Here is a 12475-nt window from a genome sequence, read left to right as displayed (position 1 = left end):
TTTTAGAAATGAGGAAACTAAGATCCAGAAAGAGTAGCTAACTTGCCCCAAATCACTCAACAAGGAAACAGGGGGTCAGAGTTTGAATCCATTGATTTAAAGCCCCCATTCATTCCCATCCATTTTGCTGACTGATGCCTTGGAAAAGTTAGGTTGTGTATTTTTGTTTTGGGGGAGGGGGATACGGGGAATTGAACTCGACCACTGAACCACCTCCCCAGCCCTATTTTGTATTTTATTTAGAGACAGGGTCTCACTGAGTTGCTGAGCACCTCACTGTTGCTGAGGCTGGCTTTGAACTCGCGATCCTCCTCTCTCAGCCTCCCCAGCCGCTGAGATTATAGGAGTATGCCACTGTGCCTGGCGGTTGGTTTTTTACTAATATATTATTAATAAATTTTCTGGAACACTCTATCCCCTACTCCTATTTGGTTATAAGTTAGGCAATGCCAAGTTCTCTAATAGATAAATGCCGGTTCTCATACTTATGCTCATTTGGTGGGCACATCTTCCATGGGGTGACTCAGGGATCCAGGCTCCACCGTCTGTGGTTCTGCTTTCCTCCAGAGCTTTGGAATCCCATGCTTCTGGCTGGTGAGTGAGCTAAGAACATGGTCCAGCCTGGAGTGGCACTTCTCAACTGCCTGCCTTCCGTTGCATAGTCACATTTCTCTGCAAGGGAGCCTGGGAGATGCATCTAACCCTGTGCCCGGAAGGCAGCAGCAAGGCCCTGGGAGCTAGAGCTAGTCTCTGCCCCACCTGGTCCATGTCTCCTACAGCCTGATGTCTTGGTTGAAATTTTAGTTCCCCTGGGAGGAACACCTGGCTCCTCAGATCTGGGTTGAAGCCCCTCTACTGTACTTCCTCTTGTTGAATTGTCTCCTCCTCTGTCTCCCCCTTAGACTGTGGGCTCCAGGGCATGGGCTAGGCTCTGTGTGACGCTGGCATACATGAAGCCTCCCACGAGCAGGTGCTCGATAATTGCTAAGTGGATAATGTCTGGGAAGAACGGTGAAGGGGGGCAGAGGAAGTGGTTGACAGTGGTCTCCTGGCTCCTCCCCCCACACCCCCACTGTCAATGAGTTTCAGAATCAGGGGACAGCTTGTCCCGACCCAGGGGTGGAAAGCCCTCTGAGGTTTGAGTTTGGGGCTTCTGCTCTTTAAGAGTGGAACTGAGACCCCGTGTGTGGTCACAGGTTGTTTGTGCTTTGACACCTGGCCCCCAAGGAGGATCCACACAGTTGAACTCTCCTTCGGTCTCTTCCGCCACATGTACCCAATGAAGCCTGGCTTTGAACTTAGGGAACAAATCACCACCACAATGATAAGAAGATAAATTGCACTTATTTGTTTATGATTTATACGTTGTTTACTTCCCCAAGTCTTTGCAGTCGCTTACAAAGGGAACATGGTACGAGGAAGGAACGAACAATCTAGAAAAACCAGTGCAGTGAGAGTAGATCATTGGAAATCTGGGAATAACAAGATCAGGGTGTCATTGATGTTTTTCCTAAAAACTGTCTTTATTTGGGGACTTTTTTTTTTTTAGTGTTTTTAAAATATTTCTTTCTTCCTTCTTTCCCCCTAGTGACAGGGATCTTTGAGTCTTGGCCTGTAACTAGATTAGGAATGGGGAGGGGACTGTGATTAGCTCCTGGTCTCTTTTTGAGGGGATCAAGCACCTCTCAGACCCAATCCCTTGAGCTCGCCTAGTTGCTCCCAGAAGTTGCCGTGAAGATGAAGGTAGTGTCCAGGAACAAAGTGACTGTCTTTACACACTGTAACTGTAAACCCTGTTTCACAAGCAAGAGGATGGTCTAGCAAGGCAATGAGACCCCAGTCTGGTGCCGTTTGCTGGTGACCTTGGCAAGTCTCTTCATGGTTCTCCACTGAAGAGCCTCCTCTGTCTCTTCTGTGAAATGGGATCATTAAACACAATGTCCTGGGGGGTATATGAGAGTCTAGTGACACAAAATGCTCTCAGAGGGGCAACAGATTATGTCAGAGCATTTTAACAAAGGCGTGTGTCAGGCTACCATTCTCATTGCCGGCTGGGGAGGGGACACTGTGTCGGGAGAAGGATGGGACGAGGGGATGGTTCTGCAGGGTAACTTGTTTGGGGCTCTTTAAGGTGAGATGGGACTCGTCTCCTGGTGCCTGAGGGAAGCTGAGTTTGCAGGAGGAATCCAGTTTTCCCCAAAAGCTCATGTGTGAGACAATGCAAGAAAGTTTAGAAGAAAAATGATCGGCTTGTAGCCTTAACCTAATCAGTTAATTAATCCCCTGATAGGACTAGATGAATGGATTAAGAAACTGTGTTATGTGTACACTATGGAGCTTTACTCAGCCATAAAGAAGAATGAAATTATGGCCTTTGCTGATAAATGGATGGAAATGGAGAGCACCGTGCTAAGTGAAATATGCCACTCTCAAAAAATCAAGAGTTGAATGTTTTCTCTCATGTGTGCCGACCTCTCCTCCCATTAGGGCATGTAGATTATGGAACCCTGGAGGTCGCCTAAGGGAGGGGGTTTTGGACTCTTCTCTCTGGGCCCAGGCCAGGTTGCTTGGGGTGTGGGCTGAATAAACCCAGGTCTGTTCCACTTACTGTGTCAGGGAATCCAAGAAAGAAGAGGAGCCTGTGGGTCCAGGAGCACTAGACCCTAGTGAGATCTGCATTCCAGAAGCTTCTGTAGCTCACCTAGGTCAATTCCGTGCTGATTCATAAAAGAGAGAAGAAGACAAAAATCAAAACACCCTAGGTTCCAAAGGAGCAAAGTTGCAGTGAGTTTTGAAAACAACCGAAGCCAATCTGAGCTGGAGAAGGGGTTTCCCCCAAACTCTCCCTCCACACACTCAGCCATGGGCAAAGATACCGAGAAAGGGCTGGGAGGTGGGCTGGGGGTACAGGTTGGGGGCACACTCTCTTCTTGGGCGTTTATCAGCAGGTGACAACCCCCACTGCACCGGCCTGTCACCCGAGCCTGCACAGGCCTATTTGAAACCAATTTCTCTGTAGTACTGAGCATCCATCACCCCCAAATACCAGAAATGTTCATCCGTGGGGAGAGAAGCTCCAGTAATCTTAGCACTGCTTCCGATAAACTGTTTTCATTTTCCTGGGCTTCCTTCCATCCCAATCTTCCTAGTTTAATCATAACTTAACTAAGGGTTTTAATTTTTTCTTTCGCTCTTAACATGGTGTGATGCTATTGGCTTGCCTGGTTTTTAAAACTCATTGCTCCTTTGGAACCTGGGGGATTTTTTGTTTTGTTTTGCTTTCTTCTTCTTCTTCTCCTCCTCCTCCTCTTCTTCCTTCTCCTTCTTGCTTTTATGAATCAGCCAGACTTGACCTGAGTGAGCCAGAGAAGTTTCTGGAATACAGATCTCACTGGGGTCTAGTGCTCCAAGACCTGCACACTCTTCCTCTTTCTTAGGACTCCTCATCTTTAAAGAGGAATCCTCTGCCTGAAATTATGAATGTACAGCTGTTGGCACGGGGACTGGCAGATAATAGGTTCTCATTAAATGGTAGCTGAGATTGTTATTTCAAGAAGCATCTATCTTTCTGGTTTTCATAAATTCTGCACTTTTAGAATTTTTCTAACACACACACACACACACACACACACACACACACGTGTTACTGTATTAAAGAAAATTAGAACATTTATTTTAAGATTTTTTTTTTGCAACCTGAGGATAGAACCCAGAGCCTCACAGATACTAGGCAAGTGCTCTACCATTGAGCCATAACCCCAGACTGGAACTACTTATTTTAAAAGAAGTCTGGTTAAGTGAGATGTCTTCTATGATCATCTTTTAATGGCCCCTTTCTTCTGTAACTAGGGCCTTCACTCCCTGTCCGATGCTCATTTTGACCACAGAGGATTTTTACTTGGGGATGGGGGAGGAGAATGGTGGTCTCAATAGAGCTGAGTTTCTTTTGTGGCCCGAGCGAATGGTAGCAGGCAAGGCTGTCCTCTCTCTTCCAAGAAGGGGAGACTCCACTGCCCCAACACCTCATCCTTGTTGCTCCCTGGGAATAACCACCAGAGGGTCCCTGGGGAATTCAGTTCAGCTGCCCACTATGTTTCCTGGGAGAGGAGTGTTTAGACCTGGGCACAGGCAGATAAAAGTGTGAGGCCCTTTTACTATCACACTGTCGTGCTGGGGAATTATTAACGGGTGCATCTCTGCACGGGTGAGAGGCTGAGCTGGGACATGGGTGGCTGGGAGCTCTTGCGGTTGTAAAGTGTGGCTTTGGCGAGCCTCAGTTCTCTGACCAGTGAAAGGAAATGTGCAAAAAAGATCAGTCATGGAGTCAAAAGTTATTCTTGGCTTTGGGGAGGGAACTTGGTGAGATCACTGGACATTTGTCCCAAGACTTGTCATGCAATGGGATCCTCCCAGTCTCACTAAGTTAGGACCCTTAGACGGCAGAAGCAGTTTGGTTTGGGGATTCATCAATCCAATTCTGTAAGCAGTTGCTGAGTGCCCAACACTGTGGTGGCACTACTGTGAAGGTCTATGATGACTGTGACCCAGCCCTACCCCTAGGCACACACAGACTTACAGGATGCCACCTGCAGTCATATCAGTGATGGCTTGTCATGCCCCAAGTGCATGCAAGGTGTGAACTCACGGAATCCTGCAAACAGCTCCGTGCTGGGTTTACCGGTAACATCCTCCTTTTTGGGGTGAGAAAACCAAGATACTGAACTATTAAATACTTTGTCAAAAGTCACATAGTAGCAGGTGGTGGATCTGTGACTCAGTCCAGCCCATCTGACCCCAGGGAGCCAGGCGATGCCATGGCTTGAATGTGGTTTGTCCCCCTGAATCACATGTTAATTTGTTTTTGGGGGCACCAGGGATTGAACCCAGGGGTGCTTAACACTGAGCAACATGCCCAGCCTATTTTATTTTTGATTTTGAGACAGGGTCTTGATAAGGTGCTTAGGGCCTCACTAAGTTACTGAGGCTGGCTTTGAACTTGTGATCTTCCTGCCTCAGCCTCCTGAGCCACTGGGATGACAGGCATGTGCCACCACTCCTGGCTATCATGTTAAAATTTGATTGCCACTGATAGTGTTGGGAGGTAGGGTCTTAACAAGGTACTTGGGTTGTTAATGCTGCTCACCAGAATGAAGGAATCCCCTTCATTCTGATAGATGAGTCACCTAGAGAGCAGGCTGTTATAAAGCCAGGCCATCAGCCATGTTCTGTCTCTCTGCAGGCACCCACTTGCCCATATGCTTTTCTATCATGTTCTGACATGAGACCCTCACCAAAGGTGGCCACCTGATCTTGGACTTCCAGGCTCCAGAACATGAGCTAAATAGACTTCTTTTCTTTATGAATTATCTGGTCTCGGGCATTCTGTTACAGCAACTTAGACCAGAGATGGTTGTAAATCTTTCTTTATTTCATTTAACAGTTTCAAATGAGGTCTGTGTAGAGATGGGCATAAGAGACAGTCCAAATCTCAGTGTAAAAGGATTTCCTTTCATACGGTTCCTCTGAGGAGTTTCAAGGCCCCTCCAGTTGCTGACATTTGACACTTAGAGATTTTATCACAGAAAAGAGCGACATCATCAATATGCAAAGATCTCACTAGTGAGGTTGTAGCAGTTCTGTGTTAGTCACCCAGACCTGGGAGCTTAATAACTGATTTATTTTCTTCATGTCGAATTTCAGTGCCATTTTCTTCTTTTTTTATTACCTCCTCCTCTAATCTTTTCCCATTTCCTCTTTTCCTTCTCCTTCTCCTCTTCTACCTCTTCTTCTTTCTCTCCTTCATCTTCTTTAGAGTGTTAAGATACTAGAAAACACTCAGGACCTCTGTTCATCTGTCTTCATACACTAAGGTAATGGGAGGCGGCAGATTTCTAGTCCCATAGTCCCATAGTCTCCAAGACGTCACACTAAATTCTTGATGGAATTTATTTAACATTGTAATTCCAAATTTGGCAACCATCCTGGTACCAGTGACAGAAGTTGTCGGCTTCAATTTTCCAGAGATGCAGAACCTGGTTCCAAGATGCCAGTCAAGATCCCAGAAGGAACAAGGAAAACACAGATGTTACTTGGATCATCCAGGGCTGATAAATTCCCAGGCGCACAAATCCCCTGGAGGTGGGAGGTCTTCTGCTTTTGCAAAGCCTGAGTCTCCACCAGAAGCAGCCAGGCAATCTGTTCTAGATCATTCCACCAAATAGAAGGTACTGCGGAGCATGGACAAGTCCCATCTTCACAGCCCATGCTTCCAACCAATCCACCACATTGCAGTTTTCACCTTGAACCAACACCCAATAAAACAATCAGAAAAGGTATCTTTTGTGTAGACTTTACATTCTAAAGAAGTTCCAAGTAGTAGAAGTTCCAAGTAACTTGTCTATAGACTCTTAAAGTTTTAAGAATATCAAAGCCTTGCTCACCGTAGATCAAGCATCCTCAGCCTATAGATGAGGTCATTGAGGCTGGACCAATGGTGTCCTCAATGTCACACAGCTAGTTAGCTCGGAGATAGGACCAGTCCCTGGCAATGGCTCTCCGATTCTGGTTCTCTTTACCACACCAACTATGTCCCTTACTACGCCAAGGCTGATGTGATGAGTGAAGGCTCACTGAGGAGGAGGAGGACGGCCACAATCTGGCCTTGAGGGGTGGATGGAGTGGACTTGGAGAAGGAACCGGGCTTTCTAATGCTATTGCAGGTCACTGCAGGCTCCTTTGCGACTATCCCGAATGATGGCTCCTTAAAGGTAAACATGCGTCTTTTCTACTTTCTGACTCATTTCAGAGTTCCCATGGGGGCTGGCACAAAGACTATCGGGGAGGGGGTGTTGGATGAGACCCAGTCCTCTGCACATTCTTGTTTTTAAGACGTCTGTTAAAGCACATGGCACTAAATAGAAACTTAGCTTCTATATCTTTTCTGCTTTCTTCTTTACTTCCTACAGAGGACACTTCTGACAGTGAGTGCTCAGCCACAATCCCCCAGTCTCAGAACCTTCCAGCCCCTCCATAGGAATGGGCCCTGGCAGCCACGTGGGTTAGAGAATTCCCTAGCCTCCTGCGAGGGACTGGGGGGCCCAGGAAAGGACTCCTGGCTCAATGGGACCCATAGAGTCTCTTTCCCTCTTTGGAGTTTCAACTTTGAGGTGCTCCTCAGGTGGTTTGAACCCAGGTGATATTAGCTCAGGGAACTGGAGGGGGTGTCCGTCCGTGTGCAGGGATGGAGAAGGTAATGGGGCATCAGATGGCCTGAGAAGCCGGCGTGCCCGCCTGGAGGAGGACTGGGCCTCTGTTGAAGGCCTCTCTGCCAGTCACACAAGGACAGTCTGCTGCCTGGAGCCCTCGCTGTTCTGATGTTATCGAGTTTCTGCAGAAGGAGCTCACTCAACCTGGCCTCCGGCAGGAGCCGCTGGGGGAAGTCCTCGGTTAGGCTTCAAGTTGGAGGAACCGCAGTTCGGAAGGGGTCCACATTGCTGCGGGGGAACTTCCTTCCCTGTCTTGAGAGGAAACCCGAGGCCTGAAGGACACAGTGTAACTCCTGCTCCCGAAGAAATGGGGCTCTGGAGAAGACAGAAAGGAATCCTTCTTTGCAGAGATTTTTAGTCCGTAGTCTGTACGGCACTGTGATGAGAATGAAGAACCCCCTGGGTCACCATGGTGCTAGGTGCTGAGGAACAGAGACAGAGGAGACACTTCTGCCCATGGTCAGTGAGTGCGGCAGACGTGCAGAGAGACTTTCCCAGAATGAGGTGTAAACGCTCGAATACAGAATACACAGCTGTGATGGTTCCCAGGAACATCTGGGAATGTGCTGTGGAATGTTCCCTAGTGGGGACAGCAACTGAGTGGGAGGAGCCAAGGATGGGTAGGGATGACTAGGTCAGAGGGGCTGGGGACAAGACAGAAGAGCAGAACTGAGAAAGAAAATGGGGGTTGTCAAGGACAAGAAGCTGAAACACATTAGGTCCCTGGCTCCGGCTGGGAAGTTTGCCTGCAGGAAGAATGACCACGGGGACTCTGCCATCTCCGCCCCTCTCTGGTCATGCAGTCTGTCTGTTAATCTGGAGTGTGCAACAAAGAAAAAAAATTATGTATGTATAATTGTTTACAAAGCAGTACACATATTTATTTACAAAATAGAGATTTGGCTCTTCCGCAATCTATTAAACACGATTATAACTTTTCCTTCTTATCTTTTTTTTTTCCTGAGAGGTAAAAATAAATATACATAGAAATATTCAACACACCCCATGGCTTGTATTAAGAGAACAGCTCTACAGACGAGACCAGGAGTCCCTGGAGAGTTTGGGACACTGTTTCCCCTCCTCAGATTCAGCCAGATGTGTAACTGTGGCTCCAGTTGTCATAGACACTCCTGGTCACCTCTGTGCTGTGTGATTCAGATTGAGAAACCTCAGCAGCAGACCAGGCTCTTCATTGCCTTAGCCTAGACTTACCAGCCCCTGTACCTGCCAATTTCCAGTCTGCATTTCTAGAAATGTGTACCACTATGACAGCATGCTACTGATGCTGGAACTTGTATCTTACAGTCTAAGGGCTGTGAGGGCTGACAACAGAAAATGTAGATCTAAGCTGCTGTCTTCCTGTCCGTCTTTTGGGGTAAAGCAGGTTGATCTTTTTGTCTGGACACTGAACACATCAGGACACGGTCAAACTTTGCCTGAGACCAGGCCGTCTATACCAGCAGAGGGCTGAGACAGCATGCTGTCCCAAGTCAGGGGAACTTGCTGGGGCTTGGGTTCTCAATATCATTAAGTTAGTTAGAGCTGGACGTGGTGGGGCACACTTGTAATCCCATTTGCTCAGGAGGCTGAGGCAGGAGGATCGCCTGGGCAACTTGGTGAGACACTGTCTCAAAATAAAATAGAAGGATTGGGGGTTTAATTCAGTGGTGGAGCACTTACCCAGCATGCTGGAGGTCCTGGGTCGGCAACACCACACACACACACACACACACAAAAAAAAAAAAAACAAATTCACACACACTGTAGTTAGAGTTGGGTCAGATGTTGTTTTCTTTGCCTCTGCCCTGAAACCACGGGGACTGTTCGAGGCTCTGGAACATTATCTGTGATGCTGATCTCCTCCTGGAGGAAATATCTCATGAGGCCTGCAGATGGCATTTCCCCGAGCTTTTCAGAGGAATCCAGGGACAGCTGTGACAACGGCAGCAACAAGTGCACCGACACAGCTGACCTTTATGGAGTGGTGACCACAGGCACAGCGCTAGGCTCTTCATGGTCATCTTCTCATTTCAGTCTGCCAACAAACCCACCTGTGCCACTATTTTATTCCCACTTGACAGGTGAGGAGATGAGCCTTGGAGTGGCTCACTCAGGACTCATAGGCTGGGCAGAGCTGGGACTGGACAGAGTGGCCCAACTCCCAGCCCCGGTGGCTCCTCCACTGCAGGAGGCAGGAAGGGCTCAGCTCCAATCTCTATGTCTTTGCTCTTCTTTTAGGTTCTGCTAACTAAGGCGGGAGGAAACCCAAACAAGAATGTGCAAAATAGTATTTTACTCAAAACGGTAGGGCAGGTCGTACAGAAGCAGATGATAGGTCATTTTAGACAACTAAATAGGTTAAAAGAATTAATTTTAGTTCAAAAATAAAAAGTTAAAAATGAAATTAAAAAAAAAATCCTGTAGGATTCTTTCTAAGTCTGGACATTTTATGTTTTCCTGGCAGTACTTTCTGATTAGGAATAAGACGGGAGAAGCCAGAGGGAACCCGTATATTTTATCTGTTGGGAGGAGATAAAAAGAGAAATTTAGCCAGGAGTGGTGGCACATGGCTGTCATCCCAGTGACTTGGGCAGCTGCCGCAGGAGGATCACAGGCCAGCCTCACAAACTAAGGGAGACCCTGTCTCAAAATAAAAAGGACTGGGGATGTAGCTCATTGGTAGAGCGCCCCCTGGGTTCAATCCCCAGTACTGCAAAAAAGGGGCAGGGTTGGGGGATACTTTTTTCCATTTGGTTCCTAATGTGGTGAACTTTCATTTTTGTTATTATTCTTAACTACTATAAAAATGGTTCATTTGCTCTACATGGTAATAAAATTTCACAGTTACAAAAAGGATAAGAAAAAAATAAACATTTTCTACATCTCCAGGCTTTCCTCAAGACCTAATCACTAGAATCAATGTTTTAAAATAATATCTGGATTTTATTCTTCGGATGCCTGTATCCAGTATTCTCAAATATATTTATACCTCTCTTCCTCTGTCATCTATTTTAAACATTCAGGAAAGACTCTCCCTTACTTTTAACATTTAGTAATTTAACTCAATTATATTTCATTTCATTTTCCCCTTCCTAATTTATATTTTTAGTCTATGGGAACCTTTATGACTTTAAACAATAGACTTAAATATCTACTTCTTGGTTCATCACCTTTAGAGTACATCTTGCTCACACCATGTAAGTTGAGGAAATTGTGCACAGGTAAACTTCCTTGTCCCTTGTGGCACATCTGTGGTGTGCTGACCCTTATAGGACCAGGGTCCTCCGTGCCCCACTTCTGGAAATGCTGGTAGCTAACGGGCTCTGCTGAGCCCCTCTGCAGGGATTGCTTTTGGTTGAGGGGAGATACCTCAACCAAGATTTCATGGCTTTCCAGAGGGCACCCACGTCCATGACTGGTCAATATGCATCGTAGGTTACAGTGGCCCAGTCAACCCTCTGCCTCAGTGGGGCCACTCTGAAGGGCCACCTGGCTCCCCCTGAGCTCCCTATGCCATTGGTTGGGACCTTGTTCTGTCCAATCACTATCCATTGCCTGGTCCTGCTTCACCAGAAGAGTGACATCAAATGGATCTCCCTCCTTGCTAAGTTACCTGTTGCTTCTCTGGGAAAGTGTTCAGGATTGTTTTCCTATCTATCTGTGGTTTTCCAAAATTTCACAAAGCTGCGTCTAAGTACGGGCATGTAGACATTTGTTCTATTGGTATTTTAGATTTTAAGATGTGTCATTTTTCAATTTGGGGGATTCTCTTTGGCTATTTCATCATAACCTCTCTATTTTTCTGTTCTTTTTTTTTCTGGAGTTCTTATTTGTGAAATATTTGACTTTCCAGGTGAACCTTTTTATTTTATATTACCTTTTATCCCAACTCTTCCAAATTATTTTTCATTTCAATAGGCTTATTGTAATTTCCAGGTACTTTTTCTTTTCTCTGATTTTAGATTATTCTTATTTTATGAGAAGAGAAATTTTAAAAATTAGTTAGCTCTATTTTTTCAAAACCAATAATTTATTTATTTGTATGTGTCTTCTTCTTATTAATATTTATTGGCCATATTGGGGAATAAACCCAGGTTTTGGGGCATGCGAGGCAAGTGGTCTACCACTCAGTCACATGCTGAGACAGGATCTCATTAAGTTACCCAGGCCAGTCTTAAATTTGTGACCCTTGTGCTTAGCTTTCTTACAGACGTGTGACACTGCACCTAGCAATATTTCCATTCTTTTGTGCAATCATTTCCTTAAAATATCTGAAGATCCTTGGTTGTCCAATACATGTAGGATTAAAGGACTAGGTTAAAATAGGGAGATGTCATAGATTTCTTGGGTATGGACCTGTCTCTTTAAGAGACTTCTTGATGTAAGTTCAGTATAGGTAGAAGGAATGTGTAATCTGTCAGGCCTCACTTTCCAGTATGAAATACAAGACCCAACACTATACACATACACACACACAAAAAAAAAACCACACACACACATACACAAGCACACATGCATACCCATACATACACACGTTAACCTGTGTAATAGGAATCAAAGTCACTCCCTGGAAAATTGTCAAATATTTTTAGTCTGAATATTCTACTTTTGCCAGAAAGGTAACCCCTGCTGGGTGGAGGTGGATTATGTGTGGGAAACTTACTCAGATTTTCCTCTAGACCAATGCCATCTGATAGAAATATAATGCAAGCTACATAGACGATCTTAAATTTTCTAATAGTCACATTTAAAAATAAAAGAGGTGAAATTAATTTAATAACATTTTATTTAATCAATATATCCAAAAATATTTTCACTTCAACAAAATATATGATATTTTCATATGAAATCTTCAAAATCTGATCTGTATTTTATATTTGACATTTACAGCGTGCCTTAGTTCAGACTACCCACATTTCCAGGTCTCAACACCTGCACGTGGTTAATGGCTATTGTGTTGGATGACACCACTTTGGATTTCACTTGGATACTCACCTTTATTTTTGCCCATTTCGTACTCCAGCTCTGGGAACTTGCACACTACTACTTCTGTCAAAGCTCCTCCCATGGTGGTCTCCCTCTCACTGTGGTCTTCCATTCTCTGTGATCCAGAGACTGTTCAGACTGTCTCTAGCCTGCTCACACTCCTCGCTCCATTACTAAGCATTGGTCTGGACTTGTTCTTCTCTATGCCTTCCGTGTCATTTCAG

This window comes from Marmota flaviventris, chromosome 2 (genome assembly GCF_047511675.1).
Source record: "Marmota flaviventris isolate mMarFla1 chromosome 2, mMarFla1.hap1, whole genome shotgun sequence".
In the NCBI taxonomy this organism is placed as follows: Eukaryota; Metazoa; Chordata; class Mammalia; order Rodentia; family Sciuridae; genus Marmota; species Marmota flaviventris.
Note: the sequence above shows the minus strand (reverse complement) of the source record.